Genomic DNA, 16598 nt, shown 5'->3' with positions numbered 1-16598 from the left:
CAAAAATATACATATATATGTAAGTGATACACACAGTCACACACATTAGAAAGGAGAAACGTATAGCAAAATATTAATAGTAATTATTGGCCAGGTGTGGTGACTCATGCCTGTGATCCCAACACTTTGGGAGGCTGAGGCAGGAGAATCGCTTGAACCCAGGAGTTTGAGACCAGCCTGAGCAACATAGTGAGACGTCATCGCTACAAAAAGAAAAAAGGAAAAAGGAAAAAAAATTAGCTAGGTATGGTGGCATGCACCTGTAGTCCCAGCTACTCAGGAGGCTGAGGGCAGAGGATTGCTTGAGCCTGGGATGTCAGAGTTGCAGTGAGCTGAGATTGTGCCACTGCACTCCAGCCTGGAGTCCAAAACAAAACCAAAAGCAATTAACGGCCAGGCAGGTGTCTCACGTCTGTAATCCCAGCACTTTGGGAGGCCAAGATGGGTGGAACACCTGAGTTCAGGAGTTCAAGACCAGCCTGACCAACATGGTGAAACCCCGTCTCTACTAACTATACAAAAATTAGCCAGGTGCGGTGGCGGCACATGCCTGTAGTCCCAGCTACTCAGGAGGCTGAGACAGGACAATCCCTTGACCCCAGGAGGCGGAGGTTGTAGTGAGCCAAGAGCGTGCCACTGCACTCCAGCCTGGGCGACAGAGCAAGACTCCGTCTCAAACAAACAAACAAAGTAATTATCACTGCATAATGAGATTATAGATAATTCCTGCCTTCCTCCCCCATTCGCTTCCCCTCCCCTCCCCTCCTCTTCCATTCCTTTTTCTTCCTTTCTTCTCTCTCTCTCTCTTTCTCTCTTTCTTTCACAGGGTCTCACTATGTTGCCCAGGGTGGAGTGCAGTGGCTATTCACAGGCACCATCCCACTCTTGATCAGCACAAGAGTTTTGACCTGCTCTGTTTCCAATCTGTGTTCACCACTCCTTAGGCAACCTGGTGGTCCCCTGCTCCTGGGAGGTCACCATATTGATGCTGAACTTAGTGCAGACATCCAGTAGACATAGCATACTACAGCCTAAACTCCTAGGCTCAAATGATCCTCCTGCCTCAGCCTCCTTAGTAGCTGGGACTACAGATGAGTACCATCATGCCTGGCAATTTCTCCTATTTCTTATCTGAATTTTCCTACAATGAATCCAGATTATAAGTGTAAATTTTTGTTTTTTGAGACAGGGTCTTGCCCTGTTGCCCAGGCTGGAGTGCAGTGGCATGATCACAGCTCACTGCAGCCTCTACCTTATGGGCTCAAGAGATCCTCCCACCTCAGTCTCCTGAGTAGCTAGGACTACAGGTGCATGCCACCACAGCTGGCTGATTTTTGTATTTTTTTTGTAGAGACGAAGTCTCACTATGTTACTCAAGCTGTTGTTGAACTCCTGAGCTCAGGTGATCTTCCTGCCTTCTCCTCCCAAAGTGCTAGGAATACTGTCGTGAGCCACCTCGCCTGGCACAAATGTAATTTTTTTTTTTTTTTTTTTTTTTGAGATGGAGTCTCGCTCTGTCGCCCAGGCTGGAGTGCAGTGGCGCAATCTCGGCTCACTGCAAGCTCCGCCTCCCGGGTTCACGCCATTCTCCTGCCTCAGCCTCTCCGAGTAGCTGAGACTACAGGCACCCGCCACCACGCCCGACTAATTTTTTGTATTTTTTAGTAGAGACGGGGTTTCACCGTGGTCTCGATCTCCTGACCTCGTGATCCGCCCGCCTCGGCCTCCCAAAGTGCTGGGATTACAAGCGTGAGCCACCGCGCCCGGCCTTTTTTTTTTTTTTTTTTTTGAGACGGAGTCTCACTCTGTTGCCCAGGCTGGATTGGATTGCAATGGCGCGATCTCGGCTCATTGCAAGCTCCGCCTTCTGGGTTCACGCCATTCTCCTGCCTCAGCTTCCCTAGTAGCTGGGACTACAGGTGCCTGCCACAACGCCCAGCTAATTTTTTTGTATTTTTAGTAGAGATGGGGTTTCACCATGTTAGCCAGGATGGTCTCGATCTTCTGACCTCGTGATCCGCCTGCCTCGGCCTCCCAAAGTGCTGGGATTACAGGCTTGAGCCACCGCGCCCGGCCAAATGTAAATTTTTTAACAAGTAGAAGAATCGAGGTAATTAAAGGTAAATCATAAGTCATTATAATGGCACAATCAGATCAGGAAAACATTACCTTTTAAAATGACATCTTGGCAACTGGGTACAATGGCTCATGCCTGTAATCTCAGCACTTGGGGAAGCTGAGGCAGGCGGATCACCTGAGGTTAGGAGTTCGAGGCCAGCCTGGCCAACATGGTGAAATCCGTCTCTACTAAAAATACAAAAATTAGTTGGGATAACAGATGCCCACAACCTGTTGGCTGTTATACTGGCTACTCGGGAGGCTGAGGCAGGAGAATCACTTGAACCTGGGAGGCGGAGGTTGCAGTGACCTGGGATCATGCCACTGCACTCCAGCCTGGGTGACAGACTGAGATTCTGTCTCAAAAAAACATAAAAAATAAAATGACATCTTTTCTGTACTCACTGGAGGATTGCCAAGTCCACATATGTAATGTTTTTTGGGGTTTTGTTTTTTGTTTTTTTGTTAGAGATGAGGTCTTGCTATGTTGCCCAGCCTAGTCGTGAACTAGTCTCAAGCACTCCTCCTGGCTTGGCCTTCCAAAGTGCTGGGATTACAGGCATGAGACACCGAGTGCAGCCCCATGTATGTAACATTAAAAATAAAGTGCCTCCAAAGATAAGTGATTATCTTTCATTTGTATGTTTTTAACATTTTACAAGAATGTGTGCCTGTCAAAGAGATGCAAGGACCAACTTGAAAGAGCTCCCGATGGTCAAAATTGGATCAATTTGAATAACAAAATAAACAACACAGTAGTGGATTATAACCCGAAGTATAAAATGAGTACAGTTGTCCCTTGTTATTCACTGGGGACGGGTTCCAGGACCCCCAAGGATATCAAAATCTAAGGATGCTGAAGTCCCTGAAATAAAATGGTGTAGTATTTGCATATAACCTATGCACATGCTCTTGTATACCTTAAATCATCTATATGTTAATTATAATACAGAATACAATGTGAATGCTATGTAAATAGTATTTATACTGCATTGTTTGCAAAATGCATATTAGTTGGCCGGCGCGGTGGCTCACGCCTGTAATCCCAACACTTTGGGAGGCTGAGGCGGGTGGATCGCGAGGTCAGGAGACCGAGACCGTCCTGGCTAACATGGTGAAACCCCGTCTCTACTAAAAATACAAAAAATTAGCTGGGCGTGGTGGCAGGCGCCTGTAGTCCCAGCTACTCAGGAGGCTGAGGCAGGAGAATGGCGTCAACCCGGGAGGCAGAGCTTGCAGTGAGCCAAGATTGTGCCACTGCACTCCAGCCTGGGCAACAGAGCGAGACTCCGTCTCAAAAAAAACAAAATTCATATTAGTTTTATTTATTTATTTTATTGTCTTTTTAAATATATTTTTATTATACTTTAAGTGCTAGGGTACATGTGCACAACGTGCAGGTTTGTTACATATGTATACATGTGCCATGTTGGTGTGCTGCACCCATTAATTTTTTTATATTTTTTTATTATACTTTAAGTTCTAGGGTATATGTGCACAACGTGCAGGTTTGTTACATAGCTATACATATGCCGTGTTGGTGTGCTGCATCCGTTAATATTTATTTTTTTTTGAGACGGAGTTTCACTCTTGTTGCCCAGACTGGAGTGCAATGGCACGATCTTGGCTCAGGGCAACCTCTGCCTCCCGGGTTCAAGCAATTATCCTACCTCAGCCTCACATAGCTTGGATTACAGGCATGTGCCACTGTGCCTGGTTAATTTTGTATTTTTAGTAGAGACGAGGTTTCTCCATGTTGGTCAGGCTGGTCTCGAACTCTTGACCTCAGGTGATCCGCCCACCTTGGCCTCCCAAAGTACTGGGATTACAGGCGTGAGCCACTGCGCCCAGCAAAAATGCATATTAGTTTTAAATGTCACATTGTTATTTTTCATTTCCTGTTTTTTTTTTTTTTCATTTTTTTTGATTCATGGTTGGTTGAATCTATGGATACAAAACCCATCCATAGACACTGAGGGCTGACCATAAACATGAGTTCAGGCTGATATAAATACATTAATGAAAAAAATTATTATTTTATTTTATTTTTTGAGACTAGGTCTTACTCTGTCACCCAGGTGGCACAGTCTCAGCTCACTGCAACCTCAGCCTCCTGGGCTCAAGCGATTCTCCAGCCTCCTGTGTAGCTGGGACTACAGGCACAAGCCACCAATGCCCGGCTAATTTTTGTACTTTTTAAAATAGAGGCAGGGGTCTCGCCATGTTGCCCAAGCTGGTCTCAAACTCCTGAGCTCAAAGCCATCCACCTGCCTTTGCCTCCCAAAGTGCTGGCATTACAGGTGTGAGCCACTGTGCCCCGCCATTAATGAATAAAAATTGAGAAGGAAGAAACTAATCTTTCAGACAGAATAACCCCATTTAATATATGTAGATCTGGCTGGGCACAGTGGCTCACGCCTGTAATCCCAGCACATCGGGAGGCCGAGATGGGCGGATCACCTGAGGTCAGGAGTTCGAGACCAGCCTGGTCAACATGGTGAAACCCCATCTCATGGCCGGGCGCGGTGGCTCACGCCTGTAATCCCAGCACTTTGGGAGGCCGAGGCGGGCGGATCACAAAGTCAGGAGATCGAGACCATCCTGGCTAACACGGTGAAACCCCGTCTCTACTAAAAATACAAAAAGTTAGCCGGGCGTGGTGGCGGGCGCCTGTAGCCCCAGCTACAAGGGAGGCTGAGGCAGGAGAATGGCGTGAACCCCGGGGGGCGGAGCCTGCAGTGAGCCGAGATCGCGCCACTGCACTCCAGCCTGGGTGAAAGAGCGAGACTCCGTCTCAAAAAAAAAAAAAAAAAAAAAAAAAAAAAGAAACCCCATCTCTACTAAAAATACAAAAATTAGCCAGGCCTGATGGTGCGTGCCGGTAGTCCCAGCTACTCGGGAGGCTGAGACAGGAGAATCACTTGAACCTGGGAGGTGGAGGTTGCAGTGAGCCGCAATTGCACCATTACACTCCAGCCTGGGTAACAGAGCAAGACTCCGTTTCCAAAAAAATAAAAAAATGTAGATACTCCCGCTGGGCATGGTGGCTCATGCCTGTAATCCCGGCACTTTGGAAGGCTGAGGTGGGTGGATCGTTTTAGCTCAGGAGTTGGAGGTCACCCTGGCCAACATGGTGAAACCCCTTCTCTACTAAAAACATAAAAAAATAGCCGGTGTGATGCATGCCTGCAGTCCCAGCTACTTCGGAGGCTGAGGCAAGAGGATTGTTTGAGCCCAGGAGGTGGAGGTTGCAATGAGCTGAGATCAGGCCACTGCACTCCAGCCTGGGTGACAGAACGAGACCTTGTCTGAATTTTAAAATAATAACAGTAATAATGTCTGTAAATACTCCCTTTTCCAGGAAATGAACTTAATTCCCTCCCAATTCCCTTTCTACTTTTTGAGGGTAGGCTAGACTTAGTGGGAGTTGCTTCCAAAGAACAGATTACAGAAAGGGAGAAACAGTAACTTTACAATGGAGAAAGCTGGCAAACCCTGCCTTAACCAAGCAGTGAAGGTTAACGTTACCAGTGATAACATGCGTATGTCATCTACCCTGAAACGATGAGACGGGCTCTTCAGCTCTGAGGTATTCTTTCTGAAAACCCATAATCCCAATCTACATGTGAGGAAAACACCAGACAATCCAAATTTGAGGGACATTTTACAAAGTATCTGATCAGACATGATGACTAAATATAATGTGGTATCCTGGATGGAATCTGGAACAGAAAAAGGGTCATTAGGGAAAAACTATCTGAGCAAAGTGCCAAGTTTAGTTACTAGTAACAGAACAATGAATGGAATCAAATGTACCATAGTAATATGTTAACAAGAGAAAATGAACGTGGGGTATATGGAACTTTCTGTACTATCTTTGCATCGTTTCTGTAAATCTAGTATTATTCCAAAATAAAAAGGTTATTTAAATAATTCTCTCTTTTTTTTTTTTTCCAAGACGGAGTTTCACTCTTGTTGCCCAGGCTGGAGCCCAATGGCGTGATCTTGGCTCACAGCAACCTCCGCCTCCTGGGTTCAAGCCATTCTCCTGCCTCAGCCTCCAGAGTAGATGGGATTACAGGCATGCACCACCACACCCAGCTAATTTTGTATTTTTAGTAGAGACAGGGTTTCTCCATGTTGGTTAGGCTGGTCTCGAACTCCAGACCTCAGGTGATCCGCCCACCTCGGCCTCCCAAAGTGCTAGGATTACAGGTGTGAGCCACCATGCCCAGCAATTTAAATAATTCTTATAGAAAATGGGAGAAAAGGTAATTATTTGGAGGGAGCTGCAGGGTAAAATGCATTTTTTTTTTTTTTTTTGAGATGGTCTCGCTCTGTCACCCAGGCTGGTGTGCAGTGGCATGATCTCAGCTCAGTGCAGTCTCTGCCTCCTGGGTTCAAGCGATTGTCCTGCCTCAGCCTCCTGAGTAGCTGGGACTGCAGGCACCAGCCACCACACCCAGCTAATTTTTGTATTTTTTTTTTTTTTTTTTTTTTGAGACGGAGTCTCGCTCTGTCACCCAGGCTGGAGTGCAGTGGCGCGATCTCGGCTCACTGCAGGCTCCGCCCCCCGGGGTTCACGCCATTCTCCTGCCTCAGCCTCCCTTGTAGCTGGGACTACAGGCGCCTGCCACCTCGCCCGGCTAATTTTTTGTATTTTTAGTAGAGACGGGGTTTCACCGTGTTAGCCAGGATGGTCTCGATCTCCTGACCTTGTGATCCGCCCGCCTCGGCCTCCCAAAGTGCTGGGATTACAGGCGTGAGCCACTGCGCCCGGCCCTAATTTTTGTATTTTTAGTAGAGATGGGGTTTTACCACGTTGGCCAAGCCGGTCTCGAACGCCTGACATCAAGTGATCTGCCTGCCTTGGCCTCCCAAAGTGGGATTACAGGCGTGAGCCACCATGCCCGGCCTAAAATGCACTTTTGAGTAAATTATTGCTCCTTGAAAGTGGTCCTAACAAGAGATACAGAGGCCATGAGGCTGAGGTCCCCTGGGAAAGGATCTCTTAATTTTATAAACTGTGTTTTAGGGCAAAACATATTAGCATTTGGTCTGTGAAATCTAGGCTAAGCATTGATGAGGAGATTTTTAGAATGCTCACATAAGCAACGTAATGGCCTGCCTGTCCTTGCCTGCGGCTTTGTTTATCTGTCCTTCTTTTCTGAGAGAAGGTGGGATTTGACATCTGAAGGAACATTTTCCCACTGATTTCTCATGCTAGCCTGGGGCCTCTCAGAACCAGGAGGGTGAGGCTTCACGTGGCTCTGGATTTGGGGAGGGCCAGCAGGCACATGATTATGCAGACAGAACTTTCCGCACTTTCCCCCTTCTCCGCTTGGCAGCACAAACACAAAGTGCTGAAGATAAAAGGCTTCCATTAATACCAAACCACTGGAAGTCAAAGAGATTTTTTTGGCTATGGTTAGGTCATAGCTACAATTTCTCTTTTCCTTCCTTCCTTTCTTTTTTCTTTCAAGCATGTTTGTGAATCAAAGTCAGGATTTTGACTCCCCTGGGCTATTTTCCAGTCCATACTCTAGGAGTGTGGCAAAGATTCAGATGCAGTTTTAATGGTTTCCAAGGATGAGGAGAAGCAAAGGCGTTCATCCCTGGCAGCTTCTTTACCAGCTTCCAAGGAAGGGAGGGACATAAAGAAGTAGGAGAAACTCTTTTTCTCCAATGCACCATAATTGTTCCATACTTCATAGACATTTACTTTCTTCATTCATCATTTTATTTTTATTTTTTGGGGGGGGATGGAGTTTCACTCTTGCTGCCCATGCTGGAGTGCAACGGTGCAATCTCGGCTCACTGCAACCTCCACCTCCTGTGTTCAAGCGATTCTCCTGCCTCAGCCTCCTGAGTAGCTAGGATTACAGGCATCCGCCACCATGCCAGGCTAATTTTTGTATTTTCAGTAGAGACAGGGTTTCACCATGTTAACCAAGCCAGTCTCGAACTCCTGGCCTGGTGATCTGCATGCCTCGGCCTCCCAAAGTGCTGGGATTACAGGCGTGAGCCACCGCACCCGGCCCATTCATCATTTAAGGAGCTGTCTCCACTGCTCATGAGGGACTCACCCACTCATTTTTTTTTTTTTTTTGAGATGGAATCTCACTCTGTTGCCTAGGCCGGAGTGCAGTGGCTGTGATCTCTGCTCACTGCAACCTCCGCCCCCCAAGTTCAAGCAATTCTCCCACCTCAGCCTCCCAAGTAGCTGGCATTACAGGCACACACCACCATGCCCAGCTAATTTTTGTATTTTTAGTAGACACGGGGGTTTCACCATGCTGGCCAGGCTGGTCTTGAACTCCTGACCTCAGGTGATCCGCCTGCCTCAGCCTCCTAAAGTGTTGGGATTACAGGCGTGAGCCATCACGCCTGGTCCCAGACTCACCCACTCTTAACATGTGGAGCTCATCAGCACTGGTCCACTTCCTTCACTAATATACTCTCTGTTCACAGTCTCCTTCCTTGTTTGTTTATGACTTCAGAAACGATTTATTGAGCATGTCTTTTGTTTGTTTGTTTGTTTGTTTGTTTTGAGATACTTTCGCTTGTTGCCCAGGCTGGAGTGCGGTGGTGTGATCTCAGCTCACTGCAACCTCTGTCCCCCTGGCTTCAAGCGATTCTCATGCCTCAGCCTCCAGAGTAGCTGGGACTATAGGCGCCTGCCACCACACCAGGCTAATTTTGTATTTTTTAGTAGAAGCAGGGTTTCACCATGTTGGCCAGAGTGGTCTTCAACTCCTGACCTCAGGGAAATCCTACTGCGTTGGCCTCCCAAAGTGCTGGGATTACAGGCATGAGCCACTGCGCCCAGCCCCGAGCATATCCTCTTATACTGAATGAGGTGCAGGAGATAGGATGATGCAGAAGAGGAAATAGATCCTGCTCTTGATTGAGGGTGATGCATAAGACCACACAGATCCTGCTCTTGGAGGTTTACAGTCTACTGGAGGAGGCAGACATGGGTAAATAATTGGTACGCTGAAAACTTCTGGATAGAGAGATGGGGCAATGTTAGAACGATGGCTGGGGAGGGCTCCTTTGAGGAAGTAATACAAGTACTCCAACCTGAATGATAAGGAATGAACCCTGTGAATTGGAAGAAGAGTATTTCAGACAGAGGGAGACAGAAGTCCTAAGGCCTGGAGGCAAGAATGAGCTTAAAGTCCTCCAGAATCAGAAACAAAATCTGTGTGGCTGGAAGGCTGTGATCAAAGAACGGAATGAAAGGAGAGGAGGCCAAAGAGAAAAATAAAAATAAGCAGGCTGCATATTTCAGGGGTGTTGTAGGCCCTAATGAGGAGTTTTCATTTAGTGTCATGGGAAGACATTGATGACTTGCAACCAGGGAACTAACATGATTGATTACTTTTTTTTGGAGGAGTAACTTTTCCCATATACCCTTTACTCAAATTCACCAACTGTTTACATTTTACCCTCATTCCTTTCATAATTATCTCTTTCTCACATGCACACACACCGCACACATTTTATATACACACAGTTTTTTCTCAATCATTTGAGAGTAAATTGCAGGTGATCGTGTCCTTTCACTCCTAAATACATTTCATGTATGTCCTAAAAACAAGGACATTCTCTTAGATTGATTGTCAAAATTGGAAAATTTAACATGGGAACAGCAGTACTATTATCTTATCTGTAGGTCATGTTCAAATTTTAATTACCCTAGTAGGTCCCAGATCCACTTCAGGACAAACACTATATTATTTCTTTCTTTTACTTTTTCTTTCTTTTTTTTCTTTTTTTTTTTTGAGACAGAGTCTCTGTCACCAGGCTGGAGTACAGTGGCACGATCTCGGCTCAGTGCAACCTCGGCCTCCTGGGTTGAAGCGATTCTCCTGCCTCAGCCTCCTGAGTAGCTGGGACTACAGGTGCGTGCCACCACGCCAGGCTAATTTTTGTATTTTTAGTAGGGTTGGGGTTTCACCATGTTGGTCAGGATGGTCTCAATCTCCTGACCTCATGATCCTCCCTCCTTGGCCTACCAAAGTACTGGAATTACAGGCATGAGCCACTGCACCAGGCCACTGTATTTCATTATTATCTCTTTAGTCACTTTTAGTCTAGACCAGTTCCTCTGTCTTTGTCTTCCCAACTTTGACCTTTTCCCCAGCCCCTTTTTGAGACAGGGTCTCTCTCTGTTGCCCGGGCTGGAGTGCAGTGGGATGATCATGGCTCACTGCAACCTCAACCTCTTGGGCTCAGACTCCTGAGTAGCTGGAATCACAGGCATGTGCTACCACGCCTTGCTGATTTAAAAATTTTTTTTGTAGAGATTAGGTCTCACTGTCTTGCCCAGGCTGCTCTCAAACTCCTGGCCTCAAGTGATCTTCCCACCTGAGCCTCCTTAAGTGCTGGAATTCCAGAGGTGAGCCACCACCCCCAGCCAACCTTGACATTTTTAGAGTGCAGTCATTTTGTAGAATGGTCTTCCATTTTGGTTTGTCTGATGTTTCCTCATGATTCTAACCAGATATGTATTTTTGTCAGGAAAACCACAAAACTGATGTTGTGTTCTCTTCAGTGCATCATGAGGAGGCACATGATGTTGGCTGGTACCAGAGACTTATACATAAAAAGATAATTTGAGGCTGGGCACAATGGCTTACGCCTGTAATCCCAGCACTTTGGAAGGCTGAGGCGGGTGGATCATCTGAGGTCAGAAGTTTGAGACCAGGCTGCCCAACATGGCGAAACCCTGTCTTTACTAAAAATACAAAAATTAGCCAGGCGTGGTAGTGAGCACCTGTAGCCCCAGCTACTTGGGAGGCTGAGGCAGGAGAATCTCTTGACCCTGGGAGGCGGAGGTTGCAGTGAGCTGAGATCCCACCACTGCACTTCAGCCTGGGTGACAGAGCAAGACTCCATCTCAAAAGAAAAAAAAAAAGATAATTTTAATGTAAATGAGGAACGGATTGCAGGGTAATAAGAATTGAAACAGGGGGATCGAGAAGGAGGAAGCCATTTCAGTGGTGCAGGAGAGAGATGATCGTAGTTTATAACAGGTTGGTAGCAGTGGAGATGGTAGAAGGTGATCAGATTCAGTGTATGTTTACAGTAGAGCTGCTCAGTTATTCCCACTTCCCTAGTTCTCTGCTCTCTAGTCCATGGACCCATCTGTGCTCTCTCTTTGTGGCCCTCTCTTGTCTTTTCCCCCTCTGCACCAACTTATATTCCATGGCCCCTGACTTCACCCACTCTCTTGCCAATATCCTACACTCCTTTGCCTCTTTGTCTTTTCATTGCATCTGCCTGGCAAGCCCTGGGCCTGGATGACTCCAACTTTTTGCTTTCTAGCTACCCACGCTTGGGCTGTTGAATGCTGCTGGATAAAAACCCACACCTGGGCAGACCAACACCCCTCTAAATTCACAGACGCAACCCTTCACAGTGGCTATTTCCAAGCCTTCTCCTCAGGTCCCCAAAGCCTTACGTACTCTCTTACTTTCCGCAGATGATCTCACTCCTTTCTGGAAAAGACAGAATCCAACTCCCACTAACAAATGGCAAACCCGTCCAAATCCGTAACCCTCATTTTCTTCAGGCATGTTATAAGAGAGTTTCCTTCTCCTTCCTAAATCTAAGTGCTGCTCCTGAGCTCTCGATTCCCTTCTCTCATCTCTTCTTAGGGACCTCACACTATGCATAAGGTTCTACTACGGGTAAGACTGTCTCAGTCTCACCTTCTCAGCTGGCTCCTTCCCATTAGACCTGAGCATGCTCAAACCTCTCCCATTTTGTAAAACAAACCCATCGACAAAAACCTTTGTCTACGGGGCACCTATAGTCCCAGTTACATGGGAGGCTGAGCCAGGAGGATCACTTAAGCCAGGAGTTCGAGGCTGTAGTGTGCTATGATAGCACCACTGTTCTCCTCTCTGGGCAACAGAGCAAGACCCCAACTCAAATTAAACACACACACACACACACACACACACACAAAACAAAAAAAAAAAACACACAAAAAAAACTCTGCCTGAATCCCATTTTCCTTTCCAACTGCTGATCTCACTCTTCTTCTTTTCTGGCAGTTTCTCCACCTCCAAGGCTGCTTTCCTTCCATCTAGATTGCTCACCCTTTTTCTTTTCTTTTCTTTTTTATCGAGAGAGGGTGTCACTCTGTCACCCAGGCTGGAGTGCAGTGGTGTGATCTTGGCTCACTGTAGCCTTGACCTCCTGGGTTTAAGGGATCCTCCCACTTCAGTCTCCCGAGTAGCTGAGACCACAGGTACACACCACTCTGCCCAGCTAATGTTTTAAAAATTTTTTTGTAGTGATGGGTGTTTCACTGTGTTGCCCAGGCTGGTCTCAAACTCCTGAGCTCACACAATCTGTGCGCCCTGGCCTCCCAAAGTGCTGAGATTACAGGCATGAGCCACCGTGCCCAGCTGATTCTTCACCTTCTATTAATATTACCTACCCTGTCAATAGGCAAAGGCCTATTTTCTTCAAGTCTAAACTTAAAACTAATTTCCTCAAGGAGACATTCCCTGACCTCTGAGTTGGAAAGTCTCTTTGCTAGGTATTTGTGTAGACTCATATACTTTCCCACCATGTCATTCCTTACACTTTGTAAATTACTCAAATACCATCTGCTTTCTCCCCTTTATGCCATGAAAACAAGGACTCTGGTTTTCCTGTTCACCACTACATCTCCAGCATCTGACACAGTGTCTGGGAGACAGAATCAGTAAATAATTGTAAATAATTGCTGAGTGAGTGTAAAATCTTCAGTCATTTGGAAGCTTGCAAGGGTAATAGGTTGTTGAAGTGAATACTATATAATAACAGTGCTTTTTTGGAATCCAAAGGTTTCTGTTAACTGTGCATATGGATGGCTAAATTAGGAGATGAGCAGCAGGTGAAGAACATGCCCCGACAGTAGTGGACACTCGGAAATTTGGTAGTTGGCAAATTTCTGGCCTTATTCTTCAGGGTAGCTAACTCCCTACTCAGAGCCTCTTCAACAGTCCAAACTGGTTCATTCTATTGTAGATGTCTGTTTCAGGCCTTCGTTCAAATGCAGAAGCTTTGGGGGCACAGTTTGGACTAGGAGTTTTACTCCCTTCGGAGTGGGTTCATTCCCAGGCCCCTACCTTCCACAGGACTATGATGGATCATCCTCCTGGGTCACCTCCTCCTCTCTCTGACCCTGGTTCTTACTGTGGAGTCGTGGTTATAGGCAGCAAAGACTGAATGCCTTAAGAACTAGGACTCTGAAGTTGCATGGTCGCGGTTCCAATCCCAGCTCTTGCACTTTCTAGCTAAGTGACCTTAGACAAAGTAGCTAACCTTGCTAAGCCTCTTTGTCCTCTTGTTTTGCACATGCTTCATTTTACAGTGGTGTTGTGAGGAATGAAAGAAAGAATGAGCACTCTTAGCACTATGCCTAGTACATACCAAGTGCTCAATAAATGTTACCTGTTATCATTAGTATAGCAGAATGAGTGGATCTGTCATCTGGGAGTACCTTCTCCCTCCACAGTTTCCTCAGACTGTAAAGAGAAGTGGCACCAATGTTAGTTGAGACTAATTACCCACTTCCAAATAACCCTTCCTTAGATTCTAAATTACAAGGTATATTCACCATCATTATATTTGGACACCTCTGTAACCAACTCATTTCGGAGCTAGGCTGTACCCCTTTTATTTCTGGAGGCCTCTAGAATTCAACCCTCGAACATAGACACCTGACTTCAAAATGACTAAACATGACTTCACACCTGTTTTTATTGGTTTCCCTGAAAATGACAACTTTCAGGTGTCCAGCGGGTAGTACAATATTAGCTGACAGAGACACTGGGCACCCTGCATTGGGGAGCCCAGTTTTTAGTTATGCAAATGTAGACTCTTGAAATTAACATGTTTCATATTTTCTTTTTCTTTTTTTGAGACAGGGTCTCGATCTGTTGCCCAGGTTGGAGTGCAGTGGCACAATCATGGCTCTCTGCAGCCTCAGCCTCCTGGGCTCAATTGATCCTCCTGCCTCAGTCTCCTAAGTAGCTGAGTACACAGGCACACACCACCATGCCCTGCTGATTTTTTAAGTTTTTGTAGACATGGGGTCTTACTGTGTTGTTCAGGCTGGTCTTTAACTCCTGTGCTCAAGCAATCCTCCCACCCTGGCCTCCCAAAGTACTGGGATTATAGGCATGAGCCACTGCACACAGCCTGTTTTATATTTTCTTAAGTGCTAGACTTCAGTCTTAGAAAGAATGGGTCAGAGTGTTACTAGTATGATTTCTGGAAGAGAAGAGCTAACAAGGAGAGTTAGTAATCTGCGGGATGGTGGTGAGGGAGACAGAGGGTCACGAACTCCTAGGTTTTGAAGTGAACAGTAGGTGACAGTGAAACAGGTTTAGGGAAGATGGAAAATTTTATTTTTTTGGCACATAGTATGTTTGAGTTGTCCGTGGGACATAAAAGTGACAATACTGTGTATACAAATGTTTTATATATGGACCGGGCGTGGTGGCTCATTCCTGTAATCTCAGCATTTTGGGTGGCCGAGGTGGGCGGATCACCTGAGGTCAGGAGTTCCAGACCAGCCTGGCCAACATGGTGAAACCCCATCTCTACTAAAAATACAAAAACTAGCCAGGCGTGGTGGTGTGTGCCTGTAATCCCAGCTACTCAGGAGGTTGAGGCAAGAGAATCGCTGGAACCTGGGAGGCAGAGGCTGCAGTGAGCCGAGATCGTGCCATTGCACTCCAGCCTGGGCAACAGAGTGATACTCCATCTCAAATAATAATAATAATAATAATAATAATAATAATAATAATAATAATAATAACGTTTTTATATATGATCATAGAAGAAAATTCTGGAAGGACATACACCAAATTTTTAATAGTAATTATCTCTGAGTGGTAGAATTATGGGTGATTTTAATTCTCTTTTAATATAAATATTTGCTATGACTAAAATGTATTGGCTGGTCATGGTGGTTCAAGCCTGTACTCTCAGGGTTTAGGAAGCTGAGGCAGGAGGATTGCTTGAGGCCAGGAGTTCAAGACCAGTCTGAGTAACTCAGCACTGTATCCTGGGCAATACAGCAAGACCCCTGTCTCAAAAACAAAAAACAAACATACAGGCCGGGTGCGGTGGCGCACACCTGTAAATTGCAGCACTTTGGGAGGTCAAGGTGGGCAGATTGCCTGAGCCCAGGAGTTCAAGACCAGCCTTGGCAACATAGTGAAAACCCGTCTCTAGTGAAAATACAAAAAATTAGCTGGGCATGGTGGCAAGTGCCTGTAGTCCCAGCTACTTGGGAGGCTGAGGTGGGAGGATCAATTGAGCCTGGGAAGTCATGGCTGCAGTGAGTCATGATCACACCACTGCATTCTAGCCTGGGTGACAGAGTGAGACCCTGTCTCAAAAACAAACAGACAAAAAAAACACCAAAAAGGCCGTGTGCGGTGGCTCATGCCTGTAAATCCTAGCACTTTGGGAGGCTGAGGCAGGTGGATCACTTGAGGTCAGGAGTTTGAGACCAGCCTGGCCAACACAGGGAAACTTCGTCTCTACTAAAAATACAAAAAAATTATCCAGGTGTGGTGGTGTGCACCTGTAATCCCATCTAATTTGGAGGCTGAGGCAGGAGAATTGCTTGAACCCAGGAGGCGGAGGTTGCAGTGTGCCAATATTGCACCATTGCACTCCAGCCTGGCAGACAGAGCGAGACTCCATTTCATAAAAAAACAAAAAAGAAACAAACAAACAAAAAAAACCACCAAAAAACAAATAAACAAACAAAAATATATTATTTGTCTATGAAGGAGGCATGGGAGATTATCCTGAGGCACCCGTGTTGCTCATAGCGTCTCTCCTAAATTGCTTGCCCTCACATATATCCCACTTTGCTTCCTGTCCATTCAAGATTTTCTTGGATTCTGACCGCAGGACTTTTTTTTTTCCCACTTAGCAACTCTCTTAATCCTCACATCAGTCCTGGCCTTGCCTTTTGCCTCTCTTCTAGCACTATCTGGACACTCCCTCTGGCCATGGTGCTGCTGGTGACCCTGAATAATAAAGGAAAGGTGCTGGGATACACAGAAAGGTACTCTTCCATCTGGAGTATTATTTCACTGTGTGCAAATTTGTAGGATTTTGGACAGAAGGGTCATAAATACAAATTAAAGGATTGGAAAAATATGGCAGACTTATGAAGTATACAAAAGGATAAGGCTTATTTAAGATTAAGCTTTCAATTATTTAATTACTTCCTTGAGAGGCCTATAAAATGAGTTAAATAGCCGGGGTGCGGTGGCTCACGCCTGTAATCCCAGCACTTTGGGAGGCCAAGCGGTGGATCACGAGGTCAGGAGTTCCAGACCAGCCTGATCAACATGGTGAAACTTCATCTCTACTAAAAATACAAAAAGTTAGCCGGGTTGGTGGCGGGTGCCTGTAATCCCAGCTACTCAGAAGGCTGAGGCAGAAGA

The 16598-nt window shown here is 46.1% G+C and overlaps 1 long non-coding RNA gene across 1 annotated transcript in view; it reads right to left on the bottom strand.

Moving 5' to 3' along the window:
• Nucleotides 1–16598, bottom strand: part of LOC129488295 (uncharacterized) — a 58497-nt gene that overhangs the window by 30571 nt on the left and 11328 nt on the right. Inside the window, exon 2 of the long non-coding RNA XR_008659630.2 lies at nucleotides 13576–13649. This is a non-coding gene — a long non-coding RNA (uncharacterized lncRNA). The remainder of the gene's footprint in view (nucleotides 1–13575; nucleotides 13650–16598) is intronic.

The sequence above is a fragment of the Symphalangus syndactylus genome, chromosome 8 (genome assembly GCF_028878055.3).
Source record: "Symphalangus syndactylus isolate Jambi chromosome 8, NHGRI_mSymSyn1-v2.1_pri, whole genome shotgun sequence".
NCBI classification, from domain to species: domain Eukaryota; kingdom Metazoa; phylum Chordata; class Mammalia; order Primates; family Hylobatidae; genus Symphalangus; species Symphalangus syndactylus.
The sequence above is the reverse complement of the archived record's forward strand: the minus strand, read 5'-3'. Positions and strand labels throughout refer to the sequence as shown.